Source organism: Dendrobates tinctorius, unplaced genomic scaffold (assembly GCF_039654945.1).
Source record: "Dendrobates tinctorius isolate UK_male_01 unplaced genomic scaffold, ASM3965494v1 ptg000105l, whole genome shotgun sequence".
Taxonomy (NCBI): Eukaryota; Metazoa; Chordata; class Amphibia; order Anura; family Dendrobatidae; genus Dendrobates; species Dendrobates tinctorius.
Window position 1 is genome coordinate 5,902,382 of NW_027361773.1, and position 23,414 is coordinate 5,925,795.

Below are 23,414 nucleotides of genomic sequence, written 5' to 3' on the forward strand. Positions count from 1 at the left end.
ATTATGATGTATAAGTAAAACAGAATACCCTTTCCCTCTCATATACATTACAGTATGATGCACCAACAGTTTCTCCAAGGACTGACTGAAAGGGAAAAAAATAAATAAATAAAACTACTCACCTCTCACTGCTGACACAAACAGATAGTCTGCTCAACAGCAGGTGCAATTTAGTGACGTCAAAACACCTGCTGCACTCAGAATCAGATTCAGGTACCATTAAAATGGAGACTGTCAAACAGATCCCATGATTGTGTTACCATTTTTGAAGGATAGTAGCAGGGGGTCACATATATCCCACCGCTGTTACCATTTAAATGTCAAGTGTAATTAACTTGCAAGCAACGCTATTTTTTCTGTATATGATCCCCTGAGGAAGAAGTGATTTTCACTTTATAAACGCGTTGGGAAAATGAATAAAGCAGCGATCTGTTGATGTACGAGTGATTGTTTGTCATCTTAAGCAGAGCATAAAATCCACCAAAAGTTCCATTAAATCATGTTTCTGCGGTCACTGGTTTGACCTGTGGATGTGCGGCAGCTGACTGACAATTCCATGCGCTATACCTCTCCTATATCAGGTGAGTAGAAATCTAGTACTGTTCGTACCCTGTTTATCAGATAAGACCCTATTTGTGCTTTCTCCGTTCCTACAGTGTGAATCAGCTGTTACCACTTTGTCACAGATGACACCAGAGAGATCACGCAAATCCCACCACTGTCACCAGTTTATCAAGCAACTTCGCTGCCTCCAATCATCAGGACAATTACATAATCGGCTGCTTAGTGAAGGATGATGCTGTGGCTTCTTTCATTATTAGGCCAGTTATTGGGGAACTCACAGTGAGTGTATGGTAAATATACACCTCAAATTCGAATGCATAAAATAATAAATATATACCCCCATACTGTCACAGCTAGCTCTACATTACCAAAAAAAAGGAACCACTGCTAGCTGTCACCAGCAATCATTTATACAGGCTACTTTTTACAGGCAGTGTATGGCTTCAGGGGTGCAGATTACAGAGCAATAGGAAGAGAACTATTAAATTTAATATATTTGTTCCAGAAAGGTAGGCAGTGTTTATAAAAATATAAAAAGATGATACAAAATGAGAACAAAACAATACAATTTATACAGTACAATTACATGAAATAAAAAGAAATTTGTTAAACATGATGTCACGGAAATGGCTCAGAGTTTAGAAGAGGGAAAAACTCTGATTGGGAAAATGGAACACTCACAGCTAACTTATGTCTTGTGGAATAAAGAAAGACAGACATCCAAACTTTCATTTTTATTAGCCAAATGCTATTCCCACATACTCCCCCTTTGTAAGTTCACATGGGAGCTGGTTATCGGATGTGTTAGGTCCTTCTGAATTCAATGAGATCCCCATCTTACAGGATATCTTCGCCCCTGGAAGTCCCAGGGGGTAGATATTATCGTCATGTTTCTTACGGCAATTTTATCTGTCTATACTGTATATATGAAACATGGCCTGGATAGCACCATCCAGTGTACTGTTAAGTTGGCGGGGTTAGAATCTCCTAAAGGTGCTATGAGTGAATGCATTAAGTTTGTCCCTTCACTAAGACAAATATATCTCCTCTAAATATCGGATTAAAGCAAACACCAATATTCATCACTGACCAGTAGTCGCAAGATGCGCCTTGCCCAGGCCTGGTCAAGTGTGATATTTACCATAGGATTAATATCAGTTTATTTTGTTGAAATGGAGACAAATTCTTAAACTATACTGGCACTTGAGTGCCATAACTGGTGTTGTTGTAATATGCAACATATGTGGCAAGTAGTATGGCAAAAAAGTGAATCTTGTGAGCATAAAATCCTGTGATTTATTATATGAAATTACATATATCTTAAGAGTAGCAAGTACAGTGATTTATTGCTTAAACTTTGCAAGTGAAGAGCCCTGTGATTTATTGTTTGTATTGCTATGGATGTACAGGGTGACTTACATACATTTCAGAGTTTAAATCATGACAGCTTGTCCTCCTACGGGAAGATACTGTGATTAACCATGTAGTCTTCATTGAACTGTGCTATTTTGTTGAAACTTCTACTGTCTAAATCAGAGCCTGACATTTTAGGAATTTGTCCACCTGAATATGGTGGTTTTAATTTTATCTGTAACACAATTTATTTCGGTGGCATGATTTTTAGTATACTTCAATTTCTCTACCTCTGCATAACATCATGGTAGTTCTGTAAAAGGTGGCAGGTAAATAAAGTGTCTCTCTGCATATTCTCTCATTAGCTAGATTCCTAGATTGTAAGCTTGCGAGCAGGGCCCTCATTCCTCTTGGTATCTGTTATGATCTATGTGATTATTGTTATGCTGTAATGTCTATTTGTACAAGTCCCCTCTGAAATGTAAAGTGCTGCGGAATATGTCGGCGCTATAGAAATAAAATTTATTATTATTATCATTATAGCTAGCTAACGTTGCGGATTCGTCTGCGGATCCGCCGCAAATTTGTCCCTGCGGATCCGCAGCAGAATCTCATGCGGTGTATAGTACCATTTTAATCTATGTAAAACAAAAACCGCTGCAGTAATCTGCATCAATTCCGCATGAAATCTGCAAGCATTTTGGCCTGCCCTTTCTGCCAAGAGATGCAGATTCTGTGCAGAAAATTCCGCAGGCAAATCCGCAACGTGTGTACATACTGTGGTGTAGTGACCACTGTGTCTGCTAGGGGGCGGTGTGTGGATGTCCTAGGAGAGAGGATGAATGGCAGAATACTGAATGACCGCTGTGTATCTGAAAGTGGGTGGCCTTGAGATGGAGACTTATGTGTGTGTTAATCAGCAGTGATACTGCTGAGGTGCTGTTTCAATGTGTCCGGGAGAAGTCTCCAGGTAGCTGGGGAGATGGGCGGAACTAGTTACCTACAATTCCACCCAGGGTTGTGGTTAAGAATGATATTGTAAATGTGTGAGAATGGTTCAAGGACCTGTGATGAGGTCATAGCCATGTGACCCGGTGGGCGTGGCAACGGACCATATAAGGTGGCCAGGGTAGGTCACATGGGTGAATGCTGGGACCTGGTTGGTCCGTTTTGGAATGCCCCATGTGGGAGAGATGGGGGCTGTCTTTCTGACAGCAAGGAACGCTGTGCTGAATGGCTGCACGTGCCTGATGATTCCCTGGAGCGAATGGACGTCTGCAACATGATGAGGTGAAGCAGTCATGAGGAAACCCTGACATGGGTGAGATAACTGAGGCTGAAGAGCCTCTGTATGCTTACCTGTGTGACCACAGGGTTACAGAGCTAAACTCTGTCATGGTCGCTATGTTGATGTGATGAACTTTACGTTACTGCTGTGGGTTTATGATGCTGAATAAACCACATGGACTATAATTGTTTTATGGAAAACCCGTGCCGGATCTGGCTTTGTGGCAGCTAAGCGAGTATCCCCTATTTGAATAACAGCGCTACCTTACAATACTCACACAGTAGTTTTCATCCACATATGGTGTATCGGCATGCTTAGGAGAAATTGTACAGCTAAGTTTCAGATCCATTGTTTCCAGTTACCCTTAGGAAAATAAAAAAAATTGGATCTGCATTCATTTTTTTGTGAAAAAAATTCAAACGTTCTTTTTTTTTACACATTCCAAAAATTCCTCTGAAGCACCTGAAAAGGTAATAAACTTTTTGAATGTGGCTTTGAGCACCTAGAAAGGTGTATTTTTTATAATGGTATTGTGACGAATTGCACAGAGGAAGGGGGTGTCGACTTCGCTAACCTTGGGGGAGGGAGAGAAGTACCCAGCAGGGATCGGCTGTCTGGCACCACCACTTGCCCCAGGTCAGTCAGGGAACTGCAGTGAGGGCAAATAGTCACCGGAAAGACTTCTCTTATGGGTATGAGTTATTGAGGTGCTTCCAATGAGGGGAGATATACATCATCAGTCCAGGCTAGGGAAATATATATAAATCTCCCGGCCCTCACTGTAAGTGCTTGTCACTAACATAGTACAGTATGCTGCCACCAGTACCTCATTCAACAAAAGCCCCGTCCGACAACAGGCTTATATCAGGTCAGAAACCAACCTGGGTAGCGTGTAATATAAAAAACTGAGCATACAGATCTGGGGATTTATGTATTGAAATAAAAGAGCAGCTCAAGCTTAATTTTATATTTAATCACCAAGAAGGCGCACTAGAAATATGCAGGTATATATTTACAAGAACAATATACAGGTATACAGTGTGGAGTGTAGTAAAAGGATAAGGCTTAGATAGATTGCAATTACCATGTTATATAGCATGTGGCCACAGGGAGAAGCTGCTGGATCACAGGTCCAAATCTTAGTTACATGGATTTCCTTGCTGCGTCAGCTAATGGATCCTCCTGCCAGTAGAAAAACTGAGCTCAAAATGAGCAGCAGTCCCTTATATCCTAGACTGTTCCCTCTCACACTCTCCATCCACCCCTGGCTTATGCAGCCTCTCTCCTCCCATCTCTGATAGTACGATTTTATGTCCAGAACCGTGAAGGCTCAAAACTTTCTGCCCAAATCTCTAAATGGAGCAGCAGCGGTGACACTAGATTCTGCTGGATTTTATCTGCACATAGAGATTGTAATGTAAATCCTGGTAGCAATGATTTATAACTCAATAATGCAGAGTGCTACAGGTGGCTGCCAGGAACAGGCATGTGGGAGAAGGAATGCCAATTCTGATTATGTGCTCTGCTAGTCTCAGAGATATTGCATTCTGTTATTAAAGGTCATTTTCCACATTCAATTGCTCAGAGTCTTGCTTTGACTGATGGTGCCATGATGTCTTCATGTGCTTGGGTCAGACAAAGGGAGCCAGCTGGCTGTAGCTGCAGGAGAGTTCACAACCTTATGACAATTGTTGGGGACCAGAGCTTCAAAGGGCTTGTTCTTGGAGTTAATTAAGGAAAACATTGCATTGCCTTTTATGGCTTCAGGGAACGCAAGGGTGAGGGCACATTCCAGGAGTGGACAGAGATGTCCTGATCCTTTAATCCAAAATGGATTCACCCTCACAGGTATCACTTTTAGTTATTTTCTATCATATAACTAGCAAACTATCATGGATTGCACTGTTGAATGTGTCTTTAGGAATTACTAGGGTATTTAAATTACATTTACTTGTATGTGCCTGCTATTTATTTATTACATAAAAATATACATTTTTGCAAAAATATGTTTAAAGTTCCATTGAGGAAAAAATGAATTTTAAATGAGCCAACTATTTTGCCTTGTTTGAGATTTGCAACTGAATGACTCAGTGAATTATGCTATTCTCAACATTATATTACTAGCCAATCAGAAAAGAATTTTCATTGCATATGACAAAGAAGCATTATATCAATTACTGTAATATGATCCTGTCCCAAAAAAACATTTTCCTGCCATTTTCCATTACAGCAGAAAACCCTATATGATTGTCTTTCTGCAGAAATTTGCAGTATTACACCTAGATGAACAAACCATTTTGCCACTTTCAAGATCTGCAGATAAAAGGCGCAATAAATTGTAATAAACTTCAGCAGAAATTTCTTTCATGACATGTGATGCATGATGCAAAACCGATGTATATGACAGTTACATTGGTCTTTTCTAAAGATTCCAATTACCAGACATTTTTATTTATTACAGATACCCTCACATATATTTGTACCTATTTTGGTTTTACTATTTTGTCAATTTGATAAATATCCATAACCTGAGCAAATAAATAAGGGTTAACGGGGTTGTCAACTACTAGGACAACCCCTTCTCAATCTGAATGTTTGCCCCTGTTAAAATAAAAACACATATGCTCTCTTCCCGTGCAGACACCATTCCAGTGTCTTCACGTTCTGGGACTCATGTAAGGTGGTTACGTCTCGCGACCCCTGTGTTCAATTAGTGCTGATGTCACTGTCCCCGCCTTCGGATGTATAAGTAATCAACAGGGGGGGTGAGAGGCCAGCCGAAGCTCAGAATTCCTGTTGGTTACTTTTACGACTGAAGGTGGGATCAGTGATACCAGTGCTGATGGGGAGCAGGGCCCACATGACTTAACCACCTCACGTCAGTACCGGAAATGCGAATGCTGATAAATCTGGAACAGAGCAAGGCACAGGAGGTGAGTATAAATTTTTTTATTTTAACAGATGCAAACCTTCAAATTGAGATGGGGGAGCCCTAGTAGTGTAGAATCCCTTTAACTATACTAAATCATTGATAGAGAAAGAGTAGAACACTTAAAGGACATGCTGACCATATGCATTTAATTGTTGTCAGCAAACAAGCAAATGTTTTTTATGAGACTTCAGGCCTTTCAATAAGTGTAGCATTTATTAATTTAAAAGTGAAATGACCTTGTCCTTGTGCATACAAAATGCACATACTGGAGTCAAGTCATGCTACCCCTATCCCCTGTCGCCACAGTGACATTTATCACAACTTTCCTACGTTACAGTACCTGTATTCAGTTCTGCAGTATGACATTACTTCAGTATACATCTATACAGAACACAGCTATTTGTGCTGAAGAGGGAAGTACATAATCTGAAACTCAACATTCTGAAAACATTTTTCATGATGACACTTATTCTAAGTAAACCACTGTTTATTCATTTGAATAAGTAGCAAGTTACATGAAATGCTGACATTGCATTACATTATCTGATATTTCGAACTGCAAGCTCAGACTCAAATTGTATTTGATTTGTATGAAGGCAAAATCTAAAACTGTTCATAAAATTTTATAGTATAAGATGAATGTTATGAAGCCAGTGTTCAGAAAACACCTATCCTCTCAGACCTCAGAGCATCAAAAGAAGTTTGTTCATTTCTTTCTATGTTTAATAGCTACCTTCTTTGGCATTACATCCATTCTGAATGGAATTTTTCCCTTGCTCTGATCATTAAACCTTTTTACGCTAGTGTATAGAAAGTTCAGATTCATTTTTGAGAGCTGCAACATCCAATTAATAGATAAATATGAATTTTAGAACTACATATGTATTAAAGCAGCAAAAAAATCAACATAGCACCAATCTTCCCCCATAATTCTCTCCTCCTTATGTCCTATTTAACACCTAGTTTCCTCTTTTGCTACACAAACTACCCAGTCATAATACAGTTACTTTATATATTACACAAATGTAGGATATTAAAAATACCTCTAATAACATTCTAATCAATACTTTGTTAGCACTAGAGATGAGGGGATCTTTTGAAATTTGAATTTGCAGACTTCATCAAATTTTTCCCCAAAAAATTATTAGGGGCAAATAAATTTGCACTAATTTCAATACTGTAAAGCTTATAACTCCTTGGGAAATACACATGGGGAGAGGAGAGAGAAAGATAACCTTCACCACCATAAAAGCTTACAATATACAGAAGAGAGGGATATTAGACTAAGCTGATCATAAGAGCTTACAATCTACAGAAGAGAGAGTTAGATGACTCAACTGACCATAAGAGCTTATACTCTATAGGAAAAAGAGAAAGAGCCCTGCTGATTTAAACAGCCTACACTCTATTCTATAGCAGAGAGAGGACCTTGCTGATTATAACAGAAGAAACTACAGAAGAGAGAGTAGACCATAACTGCTAACATTCTACAGAAGAAACAGACTTATCCAGTGACCCTGGAGATGGACAAAACAACTCTGTCATGTGAACAGTGCTTCAATGAGATCCACTGACCTGTGATGGTCCAGGTACTGACTATCACTGAACATGGTATAGTAATACATAAGATTTGATAGCTGCAGTTATTATGGGAAAAATTGTGCTGCAACGTTAAATTAGATTAGCCTGTTGCATCAGCAGTGTGGGAAATGGTGCCTGGCAAGTTTTTTTTGTTTGTGAACCACAAATCGAATCTCAAAATGTTTGAATTTGTGTGAATTGTAGGAAAACAATGAAGCAGGAAATTCAATCAAAAATTGTGTCCATGGATAGTGTGAGGACAAAGAGTCAATCTGACAACTTGTGCAGGGGTGAATTATACTTAATTTTATCAAATGTGCTATTCCTTTATTATGTAATTCAAGTACATGAGCCATTGCTTCAGGTAAGACTGTCTGTTAGACCGCTTTTTACATTAATTTGTGGAATGTCTGCTGATTACAGATTGCATCAGCCCCCTGCAGTGTACTATTTTGCACCACTCAGGGTATGTGCACACTTTGCAGATTTGCCTGTGGAATTTTCTTTATTTTTTAACATTTATTAACAGTTGTCAAACACAAGCATATACATACAATGTACTGCAACTGGAGATGAGCGAGCATGAAAATGCTCGGGTGGCCATTGCGCAAACCGAGCAATTCCTAATACTCAAATGCATATTTTGAGCAATGAGTTTAATGGGAGTCAAAGGGAAAGCCGAAATGTTTTCCTGTACACTATACAGAGAGGTCTGGATGGCAGTGAAAATGTTCAAATTGATGGGAATAGTGCTGAATGGAGCGAGAACAGCATGGGGAAGATTCCTGGAAGCATCTCTGACTCCCAAATCACTGTTGAGAATAATGGTGTCACATTTTAACTTCTCTTTAAGGAATGACAATAAAACATTTCAAACTGAAGAGAAATTTCAATTGAATAGTCTATGAGTCTATGAGTAAGCAATGTAATACTGATGCATTTGTTTTATAAGTTTTTCTGAGGGTCATATAACAATGAAATTAACCCAAGAAGATATAATACCCTATGGATGAGCAATATAATACCAATAAACTTTTAAATAAGTTTTTTGAGGGTTATACTGTTAGAGTTGGCGGAACGCACCAAATAAGAAATAATAGTAATAAGGTGCGATCGCAACCCGGGGTTCACCGTGCGGTGATGGAGAATGCACAGCTACTGTAGTACAATGGCGGAGAAAGGCTGGGAAAAAACACTTTAAGAACACTGAGTTAAATGTCACTCATTGTGCACAGAGCGCAGAGTACCAAGCTCTGTTAGTAAAAAGCAACGCACAAAGGACTATACCCTGCTAGACTGCACAGGCGTATAGAAAACAAAATACTAATTGGGATCCCTATAACTTAACCCGCCAAGGAAGACTAAGCTGGTGGTTGAACCTGCTCTGACACATGGTGTGCTTTAGCTAAGTTCAAGAGGGAGTTCCCACCCTACACTGCCTGTCTAGAAAAACACTCACAGTGCTATTAGCAGCACACGTGCACACAGGGTGGTATAGTAGCCACCAACACACCAAACACACGATACTAGGGCACCGGCGTGCGCCATTAAGAGCTTTTTATACCTTGCTCAAGTCCACACAGACAAAACCTTGCCTGTGGACCAATCTGAAGCTGCCACATCACCAGAGCACTTGACGTCTGAGCACCAATGGGAAGGCACCATATCATGGACATGCTCAGTAGGGTGAAGTCTGGACTTAGGCTCCTGAGCACAGCGCTGCACATGTAAACTAGTAGTCACAATAGGCTTAGCTGTAGGACCAGCAGTAACTACACATACATATATACCGATATGTTTTTGAGGGTTACATACCAATGAAATGTACTCCAGACCAATGAATAGTCTATGGGTGAGCAATATACTACCAGCAAAGTTTCTAACACATTTTTTGAGGTCTATATAGCAGCAAAATGTACCCAAGAAGATGTAATACCCTTTGGATGAGAAATATAATACTGATACAGTTTTGAACAAGTTTTTTGAGGGTTATATGCCAAGAAAATGTATTCCAGACTACAAAATAGTCTGTGCGTGAGCCATATAATACCGATTATTTTGAACAAGTTTTTTGAGACTTATATACCATCAAAATGTACCGAAAAAGATGTAATACCCTATGGATGAGCAATATCATACCAATACATTTTATAACAAGTTTTTTGAGGCATTGTAGGAACAAAATGTACCCAAGAAGTTATAGTACTCAGTGGATGAGCAATATAATGCCAATACATTTTGAACAAGTTTTTGGAGGGTTATCTACCAACAAATTGTTATCCACACCATGGAATAGTCTTTGAGTAAGCAATATAATATCGATACATTTTTTAACAAGTTTTTGGAGGCTTATGCAGCACTGAACTCCACCCGAGAATATGTAAAATGGATGAGCAAAATAATACCATTAAATATTTGAACAAGTTTTTTGAGGCCTATATACTACCGAAATGTACTACAGACTGCATAATAGTCTATAAGTTTAGATTGTGAGCCCCATTGGGGACAGTGATGATAATGTGTGCAAACTATAAAGCGCTGCGGAATATGTTAGCGCTATATAAAAATAAAGATTATTATTATTATTATAAGTGAGCAATATGATATCAATACGTTTTAGAACAAGTAATTTGAGGGTTATATACAGAGATGGATGAATATATTTGGAAAATGATCGCCAAGCATATATTCGGCACGAATATGGTACATTCAGATTCGTGATCGGTAGCACAAGCATTTTTCTTAAAATCAGGAAAAGTCAGTAACATTTGGTAAAAGATAGAATAAAACCCAGTAATTTTGTGCTGCGTTTAGTAAAATGACAGTTACAAATTAGAAAGAATAGAATAGATATAATAGATATACACATAATATATATATACTAGCTAAAGAGCCCGGCGCTGCCCGGGCATAGTAACTAACTGTGGTCAAACATATCCTCCTGCCCATATACCCATCACACATCCTCCATCCCATAGTCCCGTGCCCATATACATATCCGCCATCTCATAGTCCCGTGCCCATATACCCGTCATACATATCCTCCATCCCATAGTCCCGTTCCCATATACCCATCATACATATCCTCCATCCCATAGTCCCATGCCCATATACCGGTCATACATATCCTCCATCCCATAGTCCAGTTCCCATATACCCATCATACATATCCTCCATCCCATAGTCCGGTGCCCATATACTCATCACACATCCTCCATTCCATAGACAACCATTATGACATCATAATGAGCGGCGGTGGGGCTTGTAACCTATGATGACATCAGCGTCGCCATGGCAACCATTGTGACATCATAATGAGGGGCAGGGCTTGATACGCACACACTGTTTCCCCAGTATGCAAATAGGGGCATTATGACATCATAATGAGGGGCGGGGCTTGACACGCACACACTTTTTCCCCCAATATGTAGATAGGGGTAAAATTGTTTGGTGAATTGGAATGCGCGGGGTTAAAATTTCGCCTCACAACATAGCTTAGGATGCTCTCGGGGTCCAGACGTGTGACTGTGCCAAATTTTGTGGCTGTAGCTGCGACGGTGCGGATGCCTATCCCGGACATACACACATACACACATACATACTCACATACACACACACATACTCACATACACACACACATACATACACACATACATACACACTTTGAGCTTTATATATTAGATATATATATATATATATATATATATATATATATATATATATAGAGGTGAGTGACACACACATATATGTGTATTTATATTGCATAGATAGATACAAGAAAAGCCTGCAATTCAGCAGCCATGGTAGTGTAAAATCACAGCAGGAGCCGACAGGATTGAAGGGAAGGATTACATACAGTAAATACAAATAGGATAGGTAGATATATAGATGTCAGTGACAAATACAATTATTACAGTGTGTGTACAGCTTACTGTACATGTATTTAATTAATAAATATATAGATTATTTTTCTGAAAAAATGGCATGGGCTCCGCGTAATTTTTGGAACCAGCAGAGGGAAAGATGACAGCTGGAAGCCGATGTTTGCAAAAAAACGTATCGACTAAATACCCTGTGTTTGTTATTACCTTTTATCAGCACTTGCTGATTACTGTTATATGTCTTATTGCAAGGTATTTTTGCACAATTGTCATTCTGTGCTTTTTGTATGTGTTTCAGTCAGGGTGGTGTGAACATGGTCCAACAGACTTGTTCACATTGTGCATGTCACATGTGTGTTTTTAATCCAGTTTTTTTCATGCTTATGCATGATTTGAGAGACCCCACCCCTCTCTTGTGTGACATGCACATAAGGAGCTGTCTTGCACCACGTGCCCATACTAGAAAGCGCCTGTCTTAATCCTGCTCATTTAGACACTGTTCATATGTTCAGGTTTTAAATACATTAGATAGGGACTGCTTCAATACGGGTTACCTTGACATTGGTGAAGCAACTTGGCATACATTTTTTTGCAAAAAAACGTATCGACTAAATACCCTGTATTTGTTATTACCTTTTATCAGCACTTGCTGTTTACTGCTATATGTCTTATTTCAAGGTATTTTTGCACATTTGTCATTCTGTGCTTTTTGTTTGTGTTTCAGTCAGGGTGGTGTGAACATGTTCCAACAGACTTGTTCACATTGTGCATGTCACATGTGTGTTTTTAACCACTACAGGACAAGTGGAAAGAGCAAGGCTAAGTGCCAGAATTGGTGCATCTTAGAGATGCGCTTTTCTGTGGTGGCTGAGAGCAGATGTTTTTAGCCTGGGGGGCAATATCTATGGCCCCATCTTTGGCTACTAATATCAGCTCGCAGTCATTATAGAACTAGATAGACGGAAGCAAAGTAGAACAAGTAGAACAAAGGCATAAGGAGTGTATAAAAAGAAATAACAATAAAGTTTATTAATATTAAATATACATAAAATCAAAGTATATAATGGATACCTCAAGTTGAACTAGAAGATCAGCAGCAACATGATGCACCAAATGAGATAAACTATTGATTCCATAATTAATGTAAAGGATTATTTATTTAAATAATTAAAAATACAGCATGGGGACCCCTCTATTCTTGATAACCAACCTTGCTGAAGCTGACACTGAGGGTTTTGCATGGCTGATACAAAAATACAGGGGAACCAACCCAGGTTTTTTTTTAATTATTTATTTAAAGCGCAGGAGCAGCTGATGAAGTGTCAGCTGATGGGAACTTTATACCTTGTTCACAGCTGAGCTTTCACAATGTCTTCTGACAAAGTGGGAAGCGCGGCTCTCTGACCGGCGGGGATGATTTCACCACCGATCAAAGGCGCTACGCCAGTGGTTCCCACACTGTTACACAGCGTGGCAAACATTGGCTTTTGTGCTGTGCATGTTCAGTTTTATTGGGTGATTTAATCAAGGATTAAATCGGAGAATATTGTAAATTCGCCGATCGTGAGCTAAACCTCATATTGAAATATTTGCTCATCTCTAGTTATATAACACCAAAATTTACCCAAGAATTTGTACAAGTCTAAGGATGTGCAATATATTACTGATACATTTTTAAACAAGTTTTTTGAGGGTTACATACCAACAAAATGTACCCAAGAATACATAATACTGTATGGTTGGGCAATATAATACCAATTAATACTTAAACAAGTTTTTGATGTTTACAGTATTTGATCCCTTGCTGATTTTGTAAGTTTTCCCACTGACAAAGACAAAGACATAAACAGTCTATAATTTTAAGGGTAGGTTAATTTTAACATTGAGGGATAGAATATCTCTATATATAAAACTGAATGTATGTATGTATGTGTGTGTGTATCACCAACCAATCACGAAGCATCTTTCATTTCACCAGAACTGTTCAAAAGAAGCTGAGCTGTGATTGGTTGCTATGAGCAACAGTTTTCCTTGCAACCAATCACTAAGCATCTCTCAATTCAACAGAGCTGGTTAAAAGAAGCTGAGCTGTGATTGGTTGCTATGAACAAGTTTTCCCACTTGTCTGCCCCCAAGAAAGGAGCATAGAGCACATGACAGAAATGAATCCCCCCTCCCATGGCCATATACACATCGCACATCCTCCATCCCATAGGCACATCATCCCTTTTAAAGGGATCTCCTGTATGGAAGTCAGGGCAAATCCATCCAGCGCTTTGGTTTTGACCTAAGGCCTCTCTTTAAGGGATCATTGGTATGGAAGTAAGGACCATTCCACTCAGCTCTGTGGTTCTGACCCCAGGGTCTCTTAAAGGGATCATTGGTATGGAAGTTAGGGCAAATCCACTCTGCATTTTGGTACTGACCCCAGGCCTTTCTTAAAGTCATCCCTGGTATGGAAGTCAGGGCAATTGCCTTCAAATGCTCTGGTACTGACCCTAGGCTCTCTTAAAGGGATCTCCTGTAGGAAAGTATGGGCAAATCCCTCAGCGCTCTGATTCTGACCCCAAGGTTCTATTAAAGGGATCATTGGCATGCAAGTCAGAGCAAATCCACTCTGTGCTCTGGTTCTGACTCCATGCCTCTCTTAAAGGGATCCCTGGCATGGAAGTCAGGGCAAATCCATTCAGCGCTCTAGTTCTGACCCAAGGCCCCTCTTAAAGGGATCTCCGGTATGGAAGTGAGGGCAAATCCACTCTGCACTTTGGTACTGACCTCAGGACTCTCTTAAAGGGATCTCCGGTATGGAAGTTAGGGTAAATCCCTCAGCACTCTGATTCTCACCCCAGGCTTCTATTAAAGGGATCATTGCTATGGAAGTCAGGGCAAATCCACTCAGCACTCTGGTTCTGATGCCAGGCCTCTCTTAAAGGGATCCCCGGTATGGAAGTTAGGAACATTCCACTCAGTGCTATGGTTCTGACCCCAGGCTGACGGGATGATGTGGGATATTAGGGGTAGTAGTCCAGTGGCTCTGGCTGACAGGATGATGTGGTATATAAGGGGTAGTTGTCAGGTGGCTTTGACAGGATGATGTGGAATATTAGGGGTAGTAGTCTGGTGGCTTTGATGGGATGATGTGGGATATTATAGTGAATGTGGCTATGCGGAGTGGGCTGGGCTATACACTCAGCTTTATATATAGATATAATCATTATAATTTGTTATAACTAACCATAGTTAGGTACTATGCCCGGGCAGCGCCGGGCTCTTCAGCTAGTCAAAAATAAACTCCAGAAAATCAGATTGTATAAATTATATAAATGTATTTGCATTTTGCAGTGAGAAATAAGTATTTGATCACTCTGGCAAACAAGACTTAATACTTGGTGGCAAAACCCTTGCTGGCAAGCACAGCAGTCAGATGTTTTTTGTAGTTGATGATAAAGTTTGCACACATGTCAGGAGGAATTTTGGTCCACTCCTCTTTGCATATCATCTCTAAATCATTAAGATTTTGAGGCTGTTTCTTGCCAACTCAGAGTTTCATCACGCTCCATAAGTTTTGTATGGGATTAAGGTCTGGAGACTGGCTAGGCCACTCTATAACCTTAATGTGCTTCTTTTTGAGCCACTCCTTTGTTGCCTTGACTGTATGTTTTGGGTCATTGTCTTGCTAGGAGACCAAGCCACGACCCATTTTTAATGTCCTGGTAAAGGGAAGGAGGTTGTCACTCAGGATTTTATGGTACATGGCTATCCATTCTCCCATTGATATGATGAAGTAGTTCTGTGCCCTTAGCAGAGAAATATCCCCAAAACAAAATGTTTACACATCGATGCTTGATAGTGGGGATGGTGTTCTTTGGACCATATGCAGCATTTCTCTTCCTCCAAACATGGCGAGTTGAATTAATGCCAAAGAGTTAAATTTTTGCCTCATATGACCACAGCACCTTCTCCCAGTCACTCACAGAATCATCCAGATGTTCATTAGCAAACTTCAGACAGGCCTGCGCATGTGCCTTCTTGAGCAGCGTATCTTGCAGTCATTGCAGGATTGTATATCTTTATGGCATAATGTGCTACCAATAGTTTTCTTTGTGACTGTAGTCCTAGCTGCCTTGAGATCATTGACAAGTTCCCCCAGTGTAGTTTTAGGCTGATCTCTCACATTCCTTATGATCAAGGATACCCCACAAGGTGAGATTCTGCATGGTGCCCTAGATCAATGTCAGTTGAAAGTCATTTTGTATTCCTTCCATTTTCTTGCTGTTGCACCAACAGTTGTCTCCTTCTCGCCCAGTGTCTTGGTTATGGTTTTGTACCCCATTCCAGCTTTGTGCAGGTCTACGATCTTGCCCCTGACATCCCTATAAAGCTCTTTGGTCTTGCCCATGTTGTTGATTTTAGAGTCTGACTGATTAATTTAGTCTGTGAACGGGAGTCTTTTATATAGGTGACTACGTAAGACAGCTGTCTTTAATCCAGGCAATGATTTGATTAGGAGCATCTGACTGGTCTGTAGGAGCCAGAACTCTTAATGGTTGGTAGCGGATCAAATACTTATTTCTCACTTCAAAATGCAATTATATTTATATAATTTATACAATGCGACTTTCTGGATTTTATTTTTGATATTCTGTCACGTTAAAATTAGCCTTCCCTTAAAATTATAGACTGTTAATGTCTTTGTCAGTGGGCAAACTTACAAAATCATCAAGGGATCAAATACTTATTTCCCCACTGTTTATAGCAAAGAAATGGACCGTAGAACACTTAATAATGTATGGGTGAGCAATATAATACATATAAATTTGTGAACAAATTTTTCAAGGGTTCGATACCACCAAAATCTACCCAAGAACATGTAATACTTCAGGGATGATCAATATAATGCTGAAAAAATGTTGAACTTTTCTTGGTGGGTTATATACTACCAAAATGCATCCAAGACGATGTGGATTAGCAAACTAATACCGATATATTTTTAAACAAGTTTTTTCAGGGTTATATAACAACGAAATGTGTCCCAGAAGACAGAATAGTGTATGAGTGAGAAATTTAACATAGTAAAAATTAACACTTTTTAAGTGTTATATATCATAAAATTTTACCCAAGTCCATGTACACACGTGGTCAAAATTGTTGGTATCCCTCGTTTAATGACAGAAAAACTCACAATGGATACAGAAATAACTTCAATCTGACAAAAGTAATAATAAATCTATGAAAATGAACAAATGAAAGTCAGACATTGCTTTTCAGTCATGCTTCCACAGAAATTAAAAAAAGCAAAACTCATGAAATAGGCCTGAACAGAAATGATGTTACCCGTGAAAATAATGTGACAAATGTTAATTCAAGGTGTGTCCACTAATTAGCATCATAGGTGTCTACAATCTTGCAATCAGTTAGTGGGTCTGTATATAGGGCTACAGATATTTACTGTGCTGTTTGGTGACATGGTGCGTATCACACTCAACATGGACCAGAGGAAAGGAAGAAAAGAGGTGTCTCAGGAGATTAGAAAGAAAATAATAGACAAACATGTTAAAGGTAAAAGTTATAAGACCATCTTCAAGCAGCTTGAGGTTCCTGTGACTACAGTTGCACATAGTATTCAGAAATTTAAGCTCCATGGATGTGGCCGCAGGAGGAAAATTGATGACAAATCAAAGAGACGGATAATACGAATGGTAACAAAAGAGCCCAGAAAAACTTCAAAAGAGATTAAAGGTGAACTTCAAGCTCAAGGAACATCAGTGTCAGATCGCACCATCCGTCATTGTATGAGCCAAAGTGGACTTCATGTGAGACGACCAAGGAGGACACCATTGTTGAAAAAAATCATGAAAAAGCCAGACTGGAATTTGCCAAACTACATGTTGACAAGCCACAAAGCTTCTGGGAGAATGTCGTATGGCTAGGTGAGAAAAAAATGGAACTTTTTAGCAATGCACATTAGCTCTATATGCACATCAAGAAAAGAACACTGTCCCTACTGTGAAACATGGAGGAGGCTCTGTTATATTCTGGGGCTGCTTTGCTGCATTTGGCACAGGATGTCTAGAATCTGTGCAGGGTACAATGAAATCTCAAGACTATCGAGGGATTCTAGAGAGAAAAGTGCTGCCCAGTTTCAGAAAGCTTGGTCTCAGTTGTAGGTCATGGGTCTTGCAACAGGGTAATGACCCAAAACACACAGCTAAAAACATCCAAGAATGGCTAAGAGGAAAATATTGCACTATTCTGAAGTGGTTTTCTAAAATCTATTGAGCATCTTTGGAAAGAGCTGAAATATGCTGTCTGGGAAAGACAACCTTCAAACACGAGATAATTGTAATAGCTTGCTCTTGAGGAGTGGGCCAAAATACTTGTCGAGAGGTGCAGAAGTTTCATTGACAGTTTCAGGAATTGTTTGATTGCAGTGATTGCCTCAAAAGTTTGTGCAGCAAAATATTAATTTAAGGGTATTTCATGAGTTTTATTTTTTTAAATTCTGTGGTAGCATGACTGAAAAGCAATGTCTGACTTTCATTTGTTCATTTTCATAAATTTTTTATTTATTATTACTTTTGTCAGATTCAAGTTATTTCTGTGACCATTGTGGATTTTTCTGTCATTAAACGAGGGGTACCAAATATTTAGACCATGTGTGTAAGGCTGGTTTCACATTAGCGCTTTTTAACCCCTTCCTGACATCCGACGTACTATCCCGTCCACGGTACCCGGGCCCGTATGACCGTGGACGGGATAGTACGTCTACCGCGATCAGCGGCGCCCACGTGGTGAGCGCCGCTAATCGCGGCCGGGTGTCAGCTGATTATCACAGCTGACACCCGGCACTATGTGTCAGGGGCGGTCACGGACCGCCCCCGACACGTTAACCCCTTGCACACCGCGATCAAACATGATCGCGGTGTACCGGGAGTTAAAGGGAAGCATCGGCAGGGAGGGGGCTCCCTCCGTGCTTCCCTGAGCCCCCCACGGCAGCGCAATGTGCAGCGCTGCTGCGGGGGGCTCCTATCCTCCAGGCCCCCGAATCCAAGATGGCGACGGGGGCCTTCGGGGACCTGAGGAAGCTGGCTTCCTCAGTGCCTGCAAAGCGCAGGCAAGAGGAAGTCTGCTTCAATGCCTGTGACAGATTGCTGATCTGTCACAGTGATCTGTGATGTGACAGATCAGCGATCTGTCACAGGACAGTGATGTCCCACCTGGGACTATGTAATAAAGTAAAAAAAAAATTAAAAAAAAATGTAAAAATAAATTAAAAAAAATCGCCAAATAAATTAGTAAAAAAAAAAAAAAATATTCCCCAATAAATTCATTTTTTGAAAATAATAAAAAAAAAACCAATAAAAGTACACATAATAGGTATCGCCGCGTCCGTAATGACCCGCCCTATAAAACTGTCCCATTAGTTAACCCTTTTAGCGAACCCCTTAAAAAATAAAAATAAAAAACGAAGCAAAAAATAATGATTTATTATCATACCGCCAAACAAAAAGTGTAATAACGCGCGATCAAAAAGACGCATATAAATATCCATGGTACCGCTGGAAACGTCATCTTGTCCCGCAAAAAACGAGCCGCCACACAGCATCATCAGCGAAAAAATAAAAAAGTTATAGCTCACAGAATAAAGCGATGCAAAAATAATTATTTTTTATATAAAATAGTTTTCATTGCATAAAACCGACAAAAACATAAAAAAACGACCTAAATGAGGTATCGCTGTAACCGTACTGACCCGAAGAATAAAACCGCTTTATCAATTTTACCGCACGCGGAACGGTGTAAACGCCCCCCCCAAAAGAAATTCATGAAACGCTGGTTTTTGTTCATTCTGCGTCCCAAAAATAGGAATAAAAAGCGATCAAAAAAAGTCACGTGCCCGAAAATGGTTCCAATAAAAACGTCAACTCGTCCCGCAAAAAATAAGACCTCACATGACTCAGTGGGTCAAAATACGGAAAAATTATAGCTCTCAAAATGTGGTGATGCAAAAACTATTTTTACAATAAAAAGCGTCTTTTAGCGTGTGACAGCCGCCAAAAATAAAAACCGCCATAAATAGAAAATCAAACCCCCCCGTTATCACCCCCTAAAGTTAGGGAAAAATAATAAAACTAAAAAAAAGTATTTATCTCCATTTTCCCGTTAGGGTAAGGCTGTGTGCACACGCTGCGGATTAGGTGCGGATTCATCCGCGCGGATTTTGTAAAATCCGCAGGTGAAACCGCAGGTCAAAAGACCTGCGGTTTTACCTGCAGATTGCTCTGCGGTTTTGTCCTGCGGTTTTTCATGTCCTCAATAGAGGAGATGGCAAACCGCAGGAGAATCCGCAGAAAGAATTGACATGTCAATTCTTTCTGCGGATTGAAAACCGCAGATAATCCGAGCGGAAAATTCCGCACCGTCTGCACTGCGGTTTTTGATTCCCATAGGGAATCATGGTACTGGGGTCCGCAGCAGCCAAAACCGCTGCGGAACCGCAGCAAAATCCGCAGCGTGTGCACACAGCCTTAGGGTTAGGGCTAGGGTTAGGGCTAGGGCTAGGGCTAGGGTTAGGGCTAGGGTTAGGGTTAGGGCTAGGGTTAGGGTTAGGGCTAGGGTTAGGGCTAGGGTTAGGGCTAGGGCTAGGGTTAGGGCTAGGGCTAGGGCTAGGGCTCAGATTAGGGTTAGGGGTGTGTTGGAGTTAGGGTTGGAGTTATAATTGGGGGTTTCCACTGTTTGGGCACATCAGGGGCTCTCCAAATGCAACATGGCGTCTGATCTCAATTCCAGCCAATTCTGAGTTGAAAAAGTCAAATGGTGCTCCTTCCCTTCCAAGCTCTGCCATGCGCCCAAACAGTGTTTTACCCCCACATGTAGGGTATCAGCCTACTCAGGACAAATTGCAAAACAATTTTTGGGGTCCAATTTCTCCTGTTACCCTTAGGAAAATAAAAAATTGGGGGCAAAAATATCATTTTTGTGGAAAAAAATGATTTTTTTATTTTCACGTCCGAGTGTTATAAACTTCTGTGAAGCACTTGGGGGTTCAAAGTGCTCACCACACATCTAGATAAGTTCCGTGGGGGGTCTAGTGTCCAAAATGGGGTCACTTGTGGGGAGTTTCAATAGTTTAGGTACATCAGGGGCTCTCCAAACGCACATGACACCCGCAGACCATTCCATCAAAGTCTGCATTCCAAAACGTCACTGCTTCCCTTCCGAGCCCCGACGTGTGTACATACAGTAGTTTTCTCCCACATATGGGGCGTCAGCGTACTCAGGCCAAATTGGACAACAACTTTTGGGGTCCAATTTCTCCTGTTACCCTTGGGAAAATGAAAAAATTGCGGACTAATTGATCATGTTTCTGGAAAAAATACGATTTTTTTATTTTCATGCCCTGGCATTATAAACTTCTGTGAAGCCCTTGGGGGTTCAAAGTGCTCACCTCACATCTAGATAAGTTCCTTAGTGGGTCTAGTTTTCAAAATGGGGTCATTTGTGGGGGGTTTCCACTGTTTAGGTACATTAGGGGCTCTCCAAAGGCAACATGACACCTGCAGACCATGCCATCAAAGTCTGCATACCAAAACGTCACTACTTCCCTTCCGAGCACCGACGTGTGCCCATACAGTAGTTTTCACCCACATATGGGGTATCAGCATACTCAGGACAAATTGGACAACAACTTTTGGGGTCCAATTTCTCCTGGTACCCTTGGGAAAATAAAAAAATGGTGACTAAAAGATCATGTTTGTGGAAAAAATACGAATTATTTATTTTCACGCCCGAGCGTTATAAACTTCTGTGAAGCACTGGGGGGGTCAAAGTGCTCACCACACATCTAGATAAGTTCCTTGTGGGGTCTAGTTTACAAAATGGTGTCATTTGTGGGGGTTTTCCACTGTTTAGGTACATTAGGGGCTCTCCAAAGGCAACATGACACCCGCAGACCATTCCATCAAAGTCTGCATTCCAAAACGTCACTACTTCCCTTCCGAGCCCCGACGTGTGCCCATACAGTAGTTTTCTCCCACATATGGGGTATCAGCATACTCAGGACAAATTGGACAACAACTTTTGGGGTCCAATTTCTCCTGGTACCCTTGGGAAAATAAAAAAATGGTGACTAAAAGATCATGTTTGTGGAAAAAATACGAATTATTTATTTTCACGCCCGGGCATTATAAACTTCTGTGAAGCACTGGGGGGGTCAAAGTGCTCACCACACATCTAGATAAGTTCCTTAGGGGGTCTAGTTTCCAAAATGGTGTCATTTGTGGGGGGTTTCCACTGTTTTGGTACATCAGGAGTTTTCCAAACGCGACATGGTGTCCGATCTCAATTCCAGCCAAAAACGTCAAATGGCGCTGCTTCCCTTCCGAGCTCTGCCATGCGCCCAAATAGTGGTTTACCCCCACATATGGGGTATCAGCGTACTCAGAACAAATTGCACAATAACTTTTATGGTCCTGTTACCCTTGGAAAAATAAGAATTGAGGGTGAAAAGATCATTTTTGTGGAAAAAATATGATTTTTTAATTGTATGGCTTTATGTTATAAACTTCTGTGAAGCCCATGGGGGTTCAAAGTTCTCACCACACATCTAGATAAGTTCCTTAGGGGGTCTAGTTTCCAAGATGGTGTCATTTGTGGGGATTTCCACTGTTTTGGTACATCAGGGGTTTTCCAAATGCGACATGGTGTCCGATCGCAATTCCAGCCAAAAACGTCAAATGGCGCTGCTTCCCTTCCGAGCTCTGCCATGCGCCCAAATAGTGGTTTACCCCCACATGTGGGGTATCAGCATACTCAGGACAAATTGCACAATAACTTTTAGGGTCCTGTTACCCTTGGAAAAATAAGAATTGAGGGTGAAAAGATCATTTTTGTGGAAAAAATATGATTTTTTAATTGTATGGCTGTATGTTATAAACTTCTGTGAAGCCCATGGGGGTTCAAAGTTCTCACCACACATCTAGATAAGTTCCTTAGGGGGTCTAGTTTCGAAAATGGTGTCATTTGTGGGGGGTTTCCACTGTTTTGGTACATCAGGGGTTTTCCAAACGCGACATGGTGTCCGATCTCAATTCCAGCCAAAAACGTCAAATGGCATTGCTTCCCTTCCGAGCTCTGCCATGCGCCCAAATAGTGGTTTACCCCCACATGTGGGGTATCAGCGTACTCAGGACAAATTGCACAATAACTTTTAGGGTCCTGTTACCCTTGGGAAAATAAAAATTGGGGTGAAAAGATCATTTTTGTGGAAAAAATATGATTTTTTAATTGTACCGCTGTACGTTATAAACTTCTGTAAAGCCCTTGTGGGTTCAAAGTTCTCACCACATATCTAGATAAGTTCCTTGGGGGGTCTAGTTTCCAAAATGGGGTCATTTGTAGGGGGTTTCCACTGTTTAGGTACATCAGGGACTCTCCAAACGTGACATGGCGTCCGATCTGAATTCCAGCCAATTTTGCATTGAAAAAGTCAAACGGCGCTCCTTCCATTCTGAGCTCTGCCATGCGCCGAAACAGTCGTTCCCCCCCACAAATCAGGTATCAGCGTACTCAGGACAAATTGCACAATAACTTTTGCAGTCTAATTTCTCCTGTTACCCTTGGTAAAATAAAAAAAATTGAACCTGAAGTATTTTTTTTGTGAAAAAAAGTTAGATGTTCATTTCTTTTTAAATATTCAAAAAAATTCCTGTGACGCACCTAATGGGTTAATAAACTTCTTGAATGTGGTTTTGAGCACCTTAAGGGGTTCAGTTTTTAGAATGGTGTCACTTTTGGGTATTTTCTATCATATAGA